Source organism: Periplaneta americana, chromosome 15 (assembly GCF_040183065.1).
Source record: "Periplaneta americana isolate PAMFEO1 chromosome 15, P.americana_PAMFEO1_priV1, whole genome shotgun sequence".
NCBI lineage: Eukaryota > Metazoa > Arthropoda > Insecta > Blattodea > Blattidae > Periplaneta > Periplaneta americana.
In genome coordinates, this window is record NC_091131.1 from 169,105,558 (window position 1) to 169,120,769 (window position 15,212).

General features: G+C 34.2%; 1 long non-coding RNA gene across 2 annotated transcripts in view; it reads left to right on the top strand.

Annotated features, from left to right (window-relative positions):
- The first annotated feature begins 305 nt into the window (after positions 1-305).
- The window catches only part of LOC138715528 (uncharacterized), a 141,403-nt gene continuing 126,496 nt past the window's right edge, over positions 306-15,212 (top strand). For both annotated transcript variants that reach the window (XR_011336376.1, XR_011336377.1), the window contains exon 1: positions 306-334. This is a non-coding gene — a long non-coding RNA (uncharacterized lncRNA). The remainder of the gene's footprint in view (positions 335-15,212) is intronic.

Consider the following 15,212-nt stretch of genomic DNA (forward strand, 5'->3'; position numbering starts at 1 on the left):
GCATATAATGTAGGTACTTTATTTCTTCAAGTACAGTAGGCAGGCCTTCGTATGAAACTTTATTGACGGAATGTGATCCAGTTATATTGGTTTTATAAATCGCATTGTGTACTTATTATTTTATTATAGTAAGGATAAATAATAATTTCACAGTTTATCATATTTTGATGTATTATTAAGGGTCCGGATACTTATATTTGTGATATTTGTAGCTAGAAACTTAATAGCCTGCCAGCTTGAGCTGCCACAGTAATGGCGTCGAGCGCAACGTTCTATTTGACCTGTCCCGTATGGTTTGCACAGCCACTAATGTAGGGCCTTGACTACATTGCAGGTATGTCTGCAGTTTGAACCCAGTGAGGGCAATATTTTCTCCATCCCCGACATGAAATTATTATTTTTGGGTACAGCAGAGTCGCATTTGCATTGGAAATAATACATATTTGATAATATACACAACATTCGCGGAATATGTCTGCAGTTTGAACCCAGTGAGGGCAATATTTTCTCCATCCCCGACATGAAATTATTATTTTTGAGTACAGCAGAGTCGCATTCGCATTGAAAATAATATATATTTGATGAAATTATTATTTTTGGGTACAGCAGAGTCACATTCGCATTGGAAATAATACATATTTCATAATATACACAACATTCGCGGAATATGTCTGCAGTTTGAACCCCGTGAGGGCAATATTTGCTCGATCCCCACATGAAATTATTATTTTTGGGTACAGCAGAGTCGCATTCGCATTGGAAATAATACATATTTGATAATATACACAACATTCGCGGAATATGTCTGCAGTTTGAACGCAATGAGGGCAATATTTGCTCGATCCCCGACATGAAATTATTATTTTTGGGTACAGCAGAGTCGCATTCGCATTGGAAATAATACATATTTGATAATATACACAACATTCGCGGAATATGTCTGCAGTTTGAACCCAGTGAGGGCAATATTTGCTCGATCCCCGACATGATATTATTATTTTTGGGTACAGCAGAGTCGCATTCGCATTGAAAATAATACATATTTGATAATATACACAATTAGAACTAAAAACAAGATGTATATTACTAAAAATTTTACCATATAGATTTCATTACTGTTACAATACCTAATATTGTAATTAAATGAAATGAAGCGTGCCTCATTACGAAATTCTTGCACATTCATTTATTCATGAATCAATAATTTTCAGTTGCATCGCACGCATATTTTGGTGTTTTAAAATTATAGGTTATGTTTACTCTATCACTACTTACTTTATTTTTACATTCGCAATTATGCAATTATAATTAAGCGTAATGTTACGTATGACGACTTGTAAACGCAATTGCAGTTATTCGTTTCATACAGTACTTCAATCTGAAGTCTGATTAGTTAAATATGTTACTAGGACTAAACTAGCGCACATACTCCTTGCATACACGAATTAGTTGGGTTAATTTAGACTTTTATTATGCCTTGTTTATAGGATCAAATGCATTTCCAAAAAAAAATAATAATTTGAACGGTTTTCACTTCCGAAATCACAAGAACTACCTCAGCGCTAGTAGTCAGTGACGTATGCAATGGAAGGGAACAGGAACTGGCCACCCTACCCCCATTATTTCTTGGCTTAGTTGCTTTATGAGTGATGCTTTATTGGTCTTCAGACACTTGACTAAATGACAGCTGTATTGCAATAAGGCAACCTCAAAGCAACCAGATTTACAAGGTTATGTTGTCATGTCAAATGTGAATGTGATAGCACAATTATTCAAATTACAGACCACTGTATTAATATATGTATAAATATATTGCTGAATAATTTTTTTTTTACAGCAAAAGAAAGCAGTTGTGTTGAGAAATCTTCACATATAGACTACTAGTTATAGACAATGATAAAGCATTTCCAGAAAATATCAGAAATGCTTAATGTACTCAGTTCAAATTAAGACCATTTGTCTAATTTTGATGTTCTCCAATGCCCCGTCATTCCATTACTACGTTATGATACCATATAGGAATTATAGGTTATGTTTACTGTATTTACCTTATAAGTTATTTCTATATCCGCAATTATACATTATAATCAGTGGCGTATACTGGTTAAAGGGTTTGGGCTACCGCTGACCCTATTATTACACAAAATATATCTAACAATTACTTTAATTTTAATTACTGTGGTAAAACTAATATTACAAAATTATTACATTATGTTATATTATAAACTTTTTCTTTTGTAATTTCCTTGGGCTACCGCCGGTAGCCCTGGTAGCCCGCAAACTACGCCCCTGATTATAATTAAGCATAATGTCACGTATGATACCCCGCACTTTCAATTTGTATTTTAATTAACTTATTTATTATGATACTGAGTTGTATTGAATTGTATTTATCAACTATGTAGGGGAAGTAATTTACGGTAGGCCTAACCTATGTAGGCTACATTTCATAGGAGAGACTGTGGTGAATTTTCTACCTACAAGTAAGGATGGTAATTGTGTTCTCAAAATAGCTTTCGTTCTCAACTTAAAATGTTGATGCAAACAGGTTATGTTAACATGCTGAATTAAAATTAACACAGTTTTATAATTATACCTGCAACATATTATGCAACAAATAAATGGAACTTATGCACACTTTACACTAAATAAACATTTTAATTGTATTATTTATTTTTTTCTTACTATACTGGGTTGTATTGAATTATATTTATCTACTATCTACCAGAGGACGTAAACTAATATCACAGAAGGTACTGTGCTGAATTTTCTACCTACAGTTAAAGAAGGTAAATGTGCTGAAATGCCATCAATTTAAAGTAAATCAACTATAGTGAATATGATTAATGAATCGAAGGATAATTTATTCGGTGCTTTTTAAAGCATATTAACAAAAATGGTAAAGTAAACCAATAGACAAAAATGTTTGTTATGTGTGAGGCTATGGAACTGATACCTCAGAACAAAGATTATGCATACTTTAAGAAAGCAACTTTGTCAAGTACAAATTCAAGTTCACAGTTAGTATCATAATATGAACATATTGTGTAGCCAGTGGGTCTACTGCCGACATGAATGCCACTTAATATGATTTGATGAAAAATTCGCTATTTTTTTTCAGCTTTACATTTGATCTGTTCATAAACTAGTGTAGCTTTATATTTAATTTGTAGGCTAAAGTTGACAGTGTCAGAAGAACTGGCAGTGGAGGAGGGAAGCCAGCAAAAATTACTGCAGTTGATGAATTGGTATTAGATTATTAAGAAAAAATTCTGCAAGTGTTGCTGGTCTAGGACAGAAAGACCTGATGGCATTGGAAAATAATCAACATTCTAATTTGTAGAGCAACTTGTATTTGAAGCTTTGCTCATAATGCATGACTTCTATTTGTTTGTTTGTTTGTCTTGTTATGGCAGGTCGCATTATATTTAACAATTCTTCAAGCTTTTCAGCACTTTACCTAAACTGTTCATTATATAACTTATATTAAAATAAAAGAGATTATTGGCACAATACAACTTGAGGGGCTACCATCTGTATGTGACTCAGATTGTACTGGCCAGTCATCACTACTCGCATCTGTGGAGCATCCATCTGCAAACATTGGAAAAGCACAATTTCCTCCTCAAATCCAATCAATTCAAAATTCCAATGTAATTCCCTTTTCATCTGTGAATCTGTACAAGTCTGTAGCTTCTGAATCCCAAGCATTTGTCGCAGGTGACGATCAAATCCTACTGATCAGGTAATTGAAGATATATACCAATAGTATCTCAGGATAATATACAAATTAATGAAGTAGAAGCCATTCCATGTAGCAGTCAATTCAGTATTAGGGACCTGAGGAAACCTACTTCCACTCCACTCCTAGAAAAGACCACCAGTAGATAGTTCATTGACAGGAAAGAAACTTATGGCATTGTGGCAAGAAAAACAAGTTCTTCAGTTACAAAAACAAGCAACAGAGGATCAAATTCAGTTCCAAAGGATGGAGCATGAATTTAAAGTACCGGTAACATAAATATGAAAGAAGAAAATAGAGTGAAGATGAAATTCACAGAACTTCATATAAAAAAATGAGTTTGATCTTGAGATGAAAAGAAGAATTCTTGAACTTGATGTTAGGAATAGGGAATTGGACCTTAAAACAAACAGCTAACTGAAATCACAAGATTTTGAAGTAGTTATGGTGTTTATTTTGTTCAAGTCTATATGTTCTTTTTTATTTAAATTAAAAAATTTAATCTAACATATTAAATCACATTAGGTAACTTTAGTTTTGTAGTGGTTTGGTTTGTAGTGGTCGTAATATGTTATGATGTCATTTTGATATTTTCATAATGCCATTCGGTTTATATCATTCACTGTATTAATAATACCATATTCAACATATCACATGAGGTTATCATGCTACTTAAAACAGAAGCTATTTAAATTTATGTAGCTTCTTAAATAATTGAATAACAAGTTAATCAGTAGGTAGTTTAACTTAATTCCAATTGAAAAACCAAATTTATTGCATGTTATCACCTATCACATAATCTATATATGGCTTATTTATAATATAGTAATAATACATAAGAAAAAAACAGTAGGCTAGGCCTAATTATAACATGACATCAAAATGTTCATAAATCAATTGTTAGTTTCATTTTTAATTATTTTAATAGACATGAACATAATATGAAATATACAGTATATTCCCTCCAGCTAATTTCTTATATGTTTTAAATAAACACACTGCATATTTCAAGTAATTAGTTACTTTCTTTCATTGAAATCCGACATTAATATAATTTTGATACAAATGCAGATATATTTCAACTTGTAACATCACTGCGTAATTAAAATAAAGTGGGATTTTTACATACATTGTGATTACACTATAATGTGTTAAAATATTTGTGTATCAGTAGTAATATTTTATACAACACAGTTATAGTTAAGTCATGTCATCATTAGATTCTATATAATTGCGGTTGTGTTGCATCTAAAGTTACACCACACAAGGTAATAGTCTATGTCAGATTAAAAAAAAATAACAATTTTAGGTTTAATAATTTATGGTACAAGTTACTGGTACTGCTTAATTTTCAGTGAAGTAAAGTTATAATACTTTTGAAAATATCCAAGTTTAACATGCATAATAAACAATGTTACATGTACTACAGTGAATGAAACTTACTTTATGTTAATTTCATCCCTTTGTTTCACTGATTCACAAACAAATTTTAGTCAGGAACGTACTGATGGATAAGGTGCTGGTAATGCTTAATTTCCAGTGAAGAAAAGTTATAATATAGGTACTTTTGAAAATATGCAAGTTTAACATGAATAATAAACAATGTTACATTTACTGCGGTGAATGAAACTTATTTTATGTTAATTTAATCTCTTCCTTCACTGGTTCACCAACAAATCATATATTGTGTAAAATAGCTGTTGCCACAATTACACTTTGAATTCTGTCCAATTTTAGTCTGATTCCAGTAGCTAAAACAGGAAATCTTCTTTTCTACACCCCATAGCTCCTCTCTACTGGACTTCTAATTAATTTTCGAGGCTCGAACTCGGAAAATATAGCCGTCACTTGGTTCAAACTGTAAACTGAGATTTAAAGGGAGAAGTTCATTCTGTATACACTTTATTTAGATTTTTCGAGCAATTGTATTATATCTGTAATAAATAATAATTTAATTTCGGGGTTCGAACCGTCGACTGACATTTAAAAGAGAGGTTAAACCGTCGACTGTCGACTGACATTTAAAAGAGAGGTTAAAGTGACAGACGTTCATTGTGTAAATATATTCATAAACAATTAATATAATTGCGCTTTTTATGTACCTATAATAAAGAATAATTTAATTTCGGGGTTCGAACCATCGACTGACATTTAAAACAGAGGTTAAACCGTCGACTGACATTTAAAAGAGAGGTTAAAGTGACAGACGTTCATTGTGTAAATATATTCATAAACAATTAATATAATTGCGCTTTTTATGTACCTATAATAAAAGAGAGGTTAAAGTGACAGACGTTCATTGTGTAAATATATTCTTAGACAATTAATATAATTGCACTTTCTATATACCTACAATAAAGAATAATTTCATTTCGGGGTTCGAACCGTCGACTGGCATTAAAAGGAGAGGTTAAAGTGACTGACGTTCATTATGTAAATATAATCATAGACAAATTAATATAATTGCGCTTTTTATGCCACTCTAGTGCAGTGGCGTATACTGGTTAAAGGGTTTGGGCTACCGCTGACCCTATTATTACACAAAATATATCTAACAATTACTTTAATTTTAATTACTATGGTAAAACTAATAATACAAAATTATTACATTATGTTATATTATAAACTTTTTCTTTTGTAATTTCCTTGGGCTTACCGCCAGTAGCCCCGGTAGCCCGCAAAATACGCCCCTGCTCTAGTGTCACCTTCGTAAACTACGCCGTCAATTGCATGCATAAAACCGTCAGACTTCTTTTATTATGGCAGTGCTTTTGAATCCCGTTGTACTTGCATGCGTGCAAGAACGACCTAAGCAGGGACCGCTAAACTTTACAATTGCCTCGACATTGGAATATTCCAGTGATACAGTAGAATTGAATAATTATTTGGAGTTCCGTAAGTGCTTTCAGAGTGGATACATCTTATAGTGCTTATTGTGTGTGAACAGTGTTATTTGAAGACATTTCTATAAATTTAGTTGTGTTAATTTGTAATTCGTTCCTTTCTTTTTTATTTTTCTTCTCTCAATATATAATATTACATACACTCACTGAAGTTTTTTGAATATTAACGAAATACAACGGGGTACACCCCCATCTGTTAGGGATGGGGACCTAAACTCATTACATAACTATACATTAGAGAAAGAAACAACACAAAAAATGGAGACCGAGGAACTAAATTCCACTTCTACATTTAATACACAATCGCAAAAGTTACCGGTAGTATATTATGCACAAAATTCAAGAGGACCATATGCAGTATATGTCCAATCTCAAGACAATAATATAGGCAATTTACACCCACTGAAAATAGGACGATTATTATTTAAAAGAGAACACAAAGATATTCAAGAAATTAAAAGATTGGCAGAAATAGACTGCAGATCAACTTTACAACAGCACAGGCAGCTAATAATTTTCTAGAAGACAAAGTACTAGAAACAGAGAAATTGGTGGCCTTTATTCCTAAACATAGAGTTACTTCCATCGGTGTAATATGAGGAGTCGACACTTCAATTTCTATTGAAGAGATACAAAAGGACATAAATAGTTCGGAAAAGGTATACAAAATAGAACGTTTTTATAGAAAGATGTATGTAGGGGAAGAGGTGAAATATATTCCAACTCAAACAGTGAAGATTACTTTTGAAGCACAAAAATTACCTTGGTATATTACGTTAGACTTTGTTAGATACGAGGTAGAGAAATATAGATTTCCTGTTCTACAATGCAAAAATTGCCAGAGGTATGGACATCACGAAAAACAGTGCAGAGGACAATCCAGATGTGTGAAGTGTGGAGAAAATCATACCTTGACTAATTGTTCAAGTTCAAAATTGCGATGTTGTAATTGTTCCTTGGATCACTTAGCGAATAGTGAAAAGTGTGTGATGAGGAAATCCCAACTCAATATTAAAATGAAGATGACAGAACTTAATATATCCTTTCATGAAGCAAGAGAGATTGATTCAAAGCAAAAAAGGTCGTATTCAGCAGTAACGGAAAAAGATTTCCCACAATTGCCATCAGTCCTTCCTAGCCAGACACAATCCACCCAACACTTTCCGACCCCTCTAACACAGAGTACTCCGCGTAAGCGAACACGGATAGATTTACCCACAGTTCCAGGCCAAAGAAACTCCAAAGAAAATCCTTTTCAACATTTCTACAAATCCCAACCGGGCAGGCTCGGTATTCCCACTAGATCTCAGAGACAGACCTTACTATTAGATAGTCCATCTAAAATACATACGGTTCACAATAGTCAACACACCCTTCAAGAAGACGCAACTGTTCCAGTTCACCCAAATACAACAAATGCTCTATCAATGACATTTATAGATTCAATATTAAATCGTCTAATAAAAGACGTACAGAGAATGGATCCCACGAACACAGAATTGAGCGAGAAACTAGTCCAAGACTATAAACAAAAGATCCTCCTTAATTTAGTACAATGAAGAGTGTTCCTCTTCAGAAGCTATCGATATAAAATTTAAACAGACATAACCTTTCACCGTTTCATAGATTTATATACATATTTATATATACTTCTTACTGGGTTATTTATACATATTTTCGGTTAGCCCTTCCAAACTCTCCGATGGCAGATCTAAATTTAAAAATTCTGCAGTGGAACTGTCGTAGTCTCAAACATAAAATAACAGAGCTACAAAATTTGTTATCTTTACAAGAGATTGATATTGCAGCCCTATGAGAGACATGGATAAATCAATCCTTTCTACCAAAATTTCGAAATTTTATTTTAAATACAAAGAATAGGACGGACAGTAGAGGAGGAGTAGCAATCCTCGTTAGAAAGGGTATACCATATTCCTTATTACATCTCACAAATATACCACCAGAGGTAGAAGTTATTGGGATTAGAGTGAAAAATGTAAACATAATTAATATTTACCAACCTCCTAATGTTATCTCATCTACTACTAGTTGGCACGCAGTTTTTTCGCAAATACCACAAAACGAACAACTAATTATAGTTGGTGATTTTAATTCCCACCATCCCTGTTGGCACAGTAGCCACACAGATCAAAGAGGGCAACAAATTTATGAGGCACTTGACCTTTTAAATCTTGTTGTTTTAAATCAAAATGATAGTACGCGTTTAATAGCACCTTATGGAGAACAGTCTATAGTCGATTTAACTATTATGCAACCTCCTTTGGCGTTGTATACAAACTGGAGCATTATAAAAGATTCAATGGGCAGTGACCATTTTCCTATTGTCACAGAAGTGGGAGTGTCTTGTTTTAGTAGGAATGTACAGGATACGATTCGGAAGAGAAAAGGAATTGCTCATATTGATTGGATACATTTTTCTACTTCCCTTCAAGATATGTTAAATAAAAAGGAGAACATACCAGTTTCGGAAGGCATATGTGAGATCAATGCGACAATTACAAATTATCTAGATACTGAACACCCTAAAACAAGAATTCTAAACAGTAGATTCCGCCCTCCTCTTTGGTGGGATGAGGATATAAAAAACAACATAAAGCTCAGGAAGGAGTTAACATCTCAATATATTAAAAATATGACGCCAGAAAATTACATGTTACTTAATAAACAATCTGCAATAACGAAAAAACTTATACGTAAGAAAAAAAGGAATTCGTGGAAACAATATTGCAATACATTAAGGAAAGATACACGGTCAAAGGAAGTATGGCAAATAATAAAGACGTTGAAAAATAACAGGACCTTCACAGACTCAACACCACTCAACTGGAAAACAATAGAAGAAATCAAGCAGCACATATGTCCCCTTACAGTAAGTGTTTCTCCATATACCTTTCAGAGTGATCTGAGTTTCAGTGACCACATATTATTACACCCTATTGAAAAAGGAGAAATAGAGATTGTGCTTGAAACAGTTAGGAGTACAAGTCCAGGAAAGGATGAGATAACATATGATATGATTAAACATTTTCCAGACGAAGCATTTCGCCTCTTAATTCAACATTTCAATTATATTCTTCGCACACAAGAGGTACCGGATGCATGGAAGTATATATATATATATATATAAAACCAATATCAAAGGCTAATAAAACGCCTGAGGTGCCAGAACATTATCGTCCCATTTCCCTCTTACCATGCACTCGGAAATTATTTGAACATATTTTAAAGAATAGACTTTTAAATTGGCTTCATAGAAATCATCAAATGCCTAGGTTACAGTTTGGTTTTCAAAAAAATTCTTCTACATATGATTGCCTTGCAATTCTTTTAACTGATATTACACTAGCCAGAAATAGAGGGGAGATTACGGACTTAATTTGCCTATATTTAAAAGCGGCTTATGATAATATATGTACTTGGTATTTATTTCAGCAAATGGAAAAGATTGGAATACCGTCTCCGATAATCTGCATAATAGGGAAACTCCTTTCGAATAGACTTGTAACAATTAAATCCCATTTAGAGGATACAGAACCGAGGGAGGTGAATACTGGAATACCCCAGGGATCTGTCTTGAGTCCTTTACTTTTTACTTTAGCCTTACAACCTCTTGAAAAAATTCTCACAACACACATACGAACTGTCATGTACGCCGATGATATCTTAATTTATAAATCAGATAAGTCTTCGCAGAGGTTAGCTTTCGCAATTGGAACAGCAATAAGAGATATGGAAAAATGGTCTTAAACTTCTGGACTTTCCATAAATCCTACAAAAAGCTCCCACATCAGATTTAATTGGACGAGAAACATCACCGAAGAAAGATATCAAGTAGATAACGAGGTCATTCCTTACAAAACGTCGGTTAAAATCTTGGGCTTAATAGTAGATTCGAAGCTTTCATTCACTACGCATATTCAACATATAAAATCCCAAATCCTTCCTAGATTAAACATAATTAAATGCTTAACCAATACATGGTGGGGAGCTGATCCCGGGTTATTGCTATTAATATACAAGACATATATTAGACCAATTATGGAATATGCATGCTTCGCTTTCACTAGTACTAGTAAACGTAATATATCCGAATTGGATACACTTCAAAATACAGCTCTTAGAATAGCTTTAGGCTTAATGAAAACAACGCCGATTAAATCGGTCTTGCATACGGCTGCAATATCCCCAATTTTACACCGTTTTCAATTCCTAACAGATAAGTTTATAATTAAGAGAACGGCAATAATTTCTCATATTCTACTTCCAAAACTAAAATTAGTGGGCCGATTGGCTCGAAATAGTCGCAAACTTTTCCTTAATACTCCATTGGTTAAGAGTTATCAGCAGGTTGAAATATTTGTGCCTAATATTTAAAAAAACAAAACACATCCCAGTTATACTATTCCGTATTTGGCATCATTCTATAAGATTCCTATTCATTTAAATTTTCTTAATATAGAACATCCAATAACACAGAATAACTCAGCATTATATAACTCTCTATTCCAGGAGAAATTGTCTGCATTCATTGATTACGATCACATTTATACAGACGGATCCAAACAACATTCAGGAGCTGGTGCTGCGTTCTGGATTCCCAGCCAAAATTATTACGAGATATATAAGCTCCCAAGTGAGACTTCTATTTTCTTAGCAGAAGTAATGGCTATTAGACAGGCTATTTTATATTACATTAGTGGAAATAATCGTAGACCGAACAACAAACTAATTATCTTTACAGACTCATTGTCCTTAACATTGGATCTATATACATTAAAATCGAACAAAGATAACTGGTACCTTAATAATATTAGATTCCTTTTATGGAGAGCCCGCCAACAATTTTTGGACATCACACTTGCATGGATTCCCGGACACTCAAACATAAGAGATAATGAGTATGTAGATCACCTGGCTAAAAGAGCAGTGCTCTCAGGAAAACTGCTAAATATACTGCTTCCGTATAATACCTACACACCAAAACTGAAGCTAAATCTCCAAACTGCAAATCAAACCTGGTGGTTAAATCAAAATTTACAATCACCTACAGATTTATATACTCTCGAAAACAGATGGCTACACGTTCCATGGTTCAGTAAATACAAGCTGAAAAGAAACGAAATAGTTTTAATTAATAGATTGAGGGTAAATCATACACTAAATCCGGAAAAATTATTTCTTTTTAAATTAACTTCAAATCCTTATTGTCAATGTGGAAATAGGAGGCCAAATAATCAATATCTTTTCTTTGAGTGTGAATTAAATAATGGACACAGGGAAAAAATGTATGAGGAATTACACCAAAAGAAGATACCTTTACCGACTAATCTTAAAACATTACTAGCGTCGGCAAATATGGACATTATAAGTATATTAATCAAGTTTATTAGACGTAGCAAAATTAAAGTATGAGGAATATTGATTTTTTATGAAACCAAAGAAGATATTGTACTTCACAGAGGATATCATGATAAGTCAGAGACTATAGTATAAATAATTTGAGCTGGCTACATGGACATTTTTTGGTGACCGAGGCAATGAAAGAGAAAGAAGAAGAAGAAGAAGAAGAAGAAGAAGAATTATTTAAGAATAATAGACAGAGGAGGACTCATGTGACGCATACAATTTGTAACAAATGTGACTGTACTTGCATATAAAGTTTTCCAGTGTTTAATTTCGGACAAACATGAGAGCGACTTCATTAACCCTCTACTGCATGAATTATTTTCTCAAATAACGTCGTTCAGCTGTTTTATTGGCGCCATAGACTCATAGATACCAACTTCTTAAATTGTCTTCGACTTTGTCTTCGTCGTGCAACAAATCAAAGGCATCTCTTAAAAACATTAATACGTGAACAATGTGAAAGTGTGTGATTGCGGACATTCCACAAGTATGATAGTTTCTAGAGCCACAACTATATTGGATAATATTCTAAAATGAAATAAGATAATATTGTCGGTGCTTCAGGAACAAGAAGAAAATTGCAGACTTTCATTAAAAAAATGGGTACCGGTAACAGTGTGTATTTAAATGACATCTGATGAATAACTTTACTGCTTCTACTTCTTTAGAGAACTGTGCATTCCTGTCAGTTTTCTGCTTTCTTAACTGTCGTTTTTCTGTACTGACAGTAGTAAGAAACGAGCTTTGAATGACTTCCGCCGAATTTGGAATAGGCATCGACTGACTTGGACTGCCAACATAGAAAACGAAATATCACTACCTGTTCAAGAGCGCCACACTCAATCGCTTTCACCTTCATCTTGACGATAATAAAAGCCTAAACTAACCTAACGTAACCTGTCACCAAAATCCTAAACTAATCTAACCTAACCTAACTTGTCACAGATTCGCCTATACAAGGCATAACAAAAGCCTAAACTATCCTAACCTAACCTGTTACAGTTTCGTATATGCAAAGCATAATAAAAGCCTAAACTAACCTAACCTAACCTAACTTGTCACAAATTCGCCTATACAAGGCATAACAAAAGCCTAAACTATCCTAACCTAACCTGTCACAGTTTCGTATATGCAAAGCATAAGTTAATAAAAGTCTATTCTAACGTAACCTAACCTGTCACTAAAATTCTAAACTAACCTAACCTAGCACAGATTTGCCTATACAAGGCATAACAAAACCCTAGAGCGCGCTTCCGTACAGGGGCAGTGGCATTTCTTTAAGGTTTAGAGCCCAGTTTAGGTGTGCGTGTATTAATCTAAAATTAGGTGCTAGAAAATATTGAGAATAGGAGCATATTTACAAGACATTTTTTTTTTCGATTAATACACACACACCTAAACTGGGCTCTAATCTTAGAGAAATGCCACTGCCCCTGTACGGAAGCGCGCCCAAACCCTAAACTACCGTAACCTAATCTGTCACAGATAAGTACGTAAGACATACCGGTAATAAAAGTCTAAACTAACCTAAACTGTGATAACACTCCATTTTCTTACCCCTACACACTTCCCTGAGGTATGAAAATGGCCGAATTTCTATCCCGCTGGAACATTGCAAACTAGGTGAAATGTTTGTAATGTCTCATAAGTTATGTTGGTACGAAATGTAAGACTTCTGAAGATACATATATCCATAATAGGAAAAGAAGCATGTTGCGATAGTGGTGGTGGTGGTGGTGGTGGTGGTGGTGGTGGTGGTTGGTGGTGGTGGTAGATAAAATAATAATTACTGTACTCTAACCACGAGAAAGTCTTTGGGGACTGAGCCGAAGAGGGGTAATGCTGTGAATGAATGTTGATGTCATATGATGTCAAAAGGTCACACACGTGGGTACTCGAATCTGTATTGGCTAGCTCTCACAGCACAAACAATAACATTGATACACACACATATTGATACTACCCCAGTTACAAAATTAGATCTTTGTTAATCTCCTGGTCTTTTAATCTCTCCATACAGGAAATAACATACGCAGAAGAGCGCGTGGTTTTTAAACTGACGTTATAACGGTAATATTATCTATCTACTTCGCTCCAATAGATGACGCAATAGTAAGCACATTCCTTTCACGGTTGATCTCCTGGTTGGAGAACAGTATGCTGATTACTGTCTTATTAATTGTGAACTGGGCAAATCAAACTCTAAGACGTCGGCAGTTCGGATTACTCATATCACTGGACATTTCGGGGGCATTTGACAACGCTTGGTGGCCTAAAATTATGTCTCAACTGAAGAAAAAAGGTTGTCCTAGAAACCTATATAACCTAGTCAAAAATTACTTTAGCAATCGCAAAGTACAACTCACGATAGGAACTACTACTCTAATGAAAGACGTTAATAAAGGATGTCCCCAGGGTTCCTGCTGTAATCCAGGGCTTTGGAATATCTTATATGACGACCTGCTACAGATGGATCTGCCAAATGATTGTCAATTAATAGCATATGCTGATGACGCTCTCGTCCTAATAACAGCTGACAATATAAACTGTATTGAAAACAAAGCCAATGAAACGCTGACTTCCATATCCAAGTAGGGAAAAGAAAACAAACTGCAGTTCAACCCTCTTAAGACAAAAGCCTTGCTGATTACAAGGAAAAGAAATTACGACCTACCACACATACAGATGGACATGAAGGATATCGACATAGTAGAGACACTCTTGTATGTAGGCGTCACTCTCGACAAACGTATGTCTTTTAAGGCACATATTGATTCACTAGTCGCTAAATCACACCAGTTTCAATCTGCTTTGCATAGGGCCACCAGACCAACCTGGGGTCTTAGTCCTGATATATTGCGAACAATATATCATGGCGCTTTCGAACCATTGATATTATACTGTGTCTCGGCATTTCAAAATATACTTCACAAAAAGTGGGTTCAAAATAAATTAATACAAATCCAGCGTGGATTCATTCTACAAATCACGAAGGCTTACAGAACCACATCGACAGACGCAGCCCTAGTGATCGCGGGTATACCACCATTGTTTTTAACAGCCATGGCTAAAGCTGAAATCTCTAACGTGAAAAGAAATGGGATATTTATAGAACAAGAATCATATCTTGAGGTGGAAAA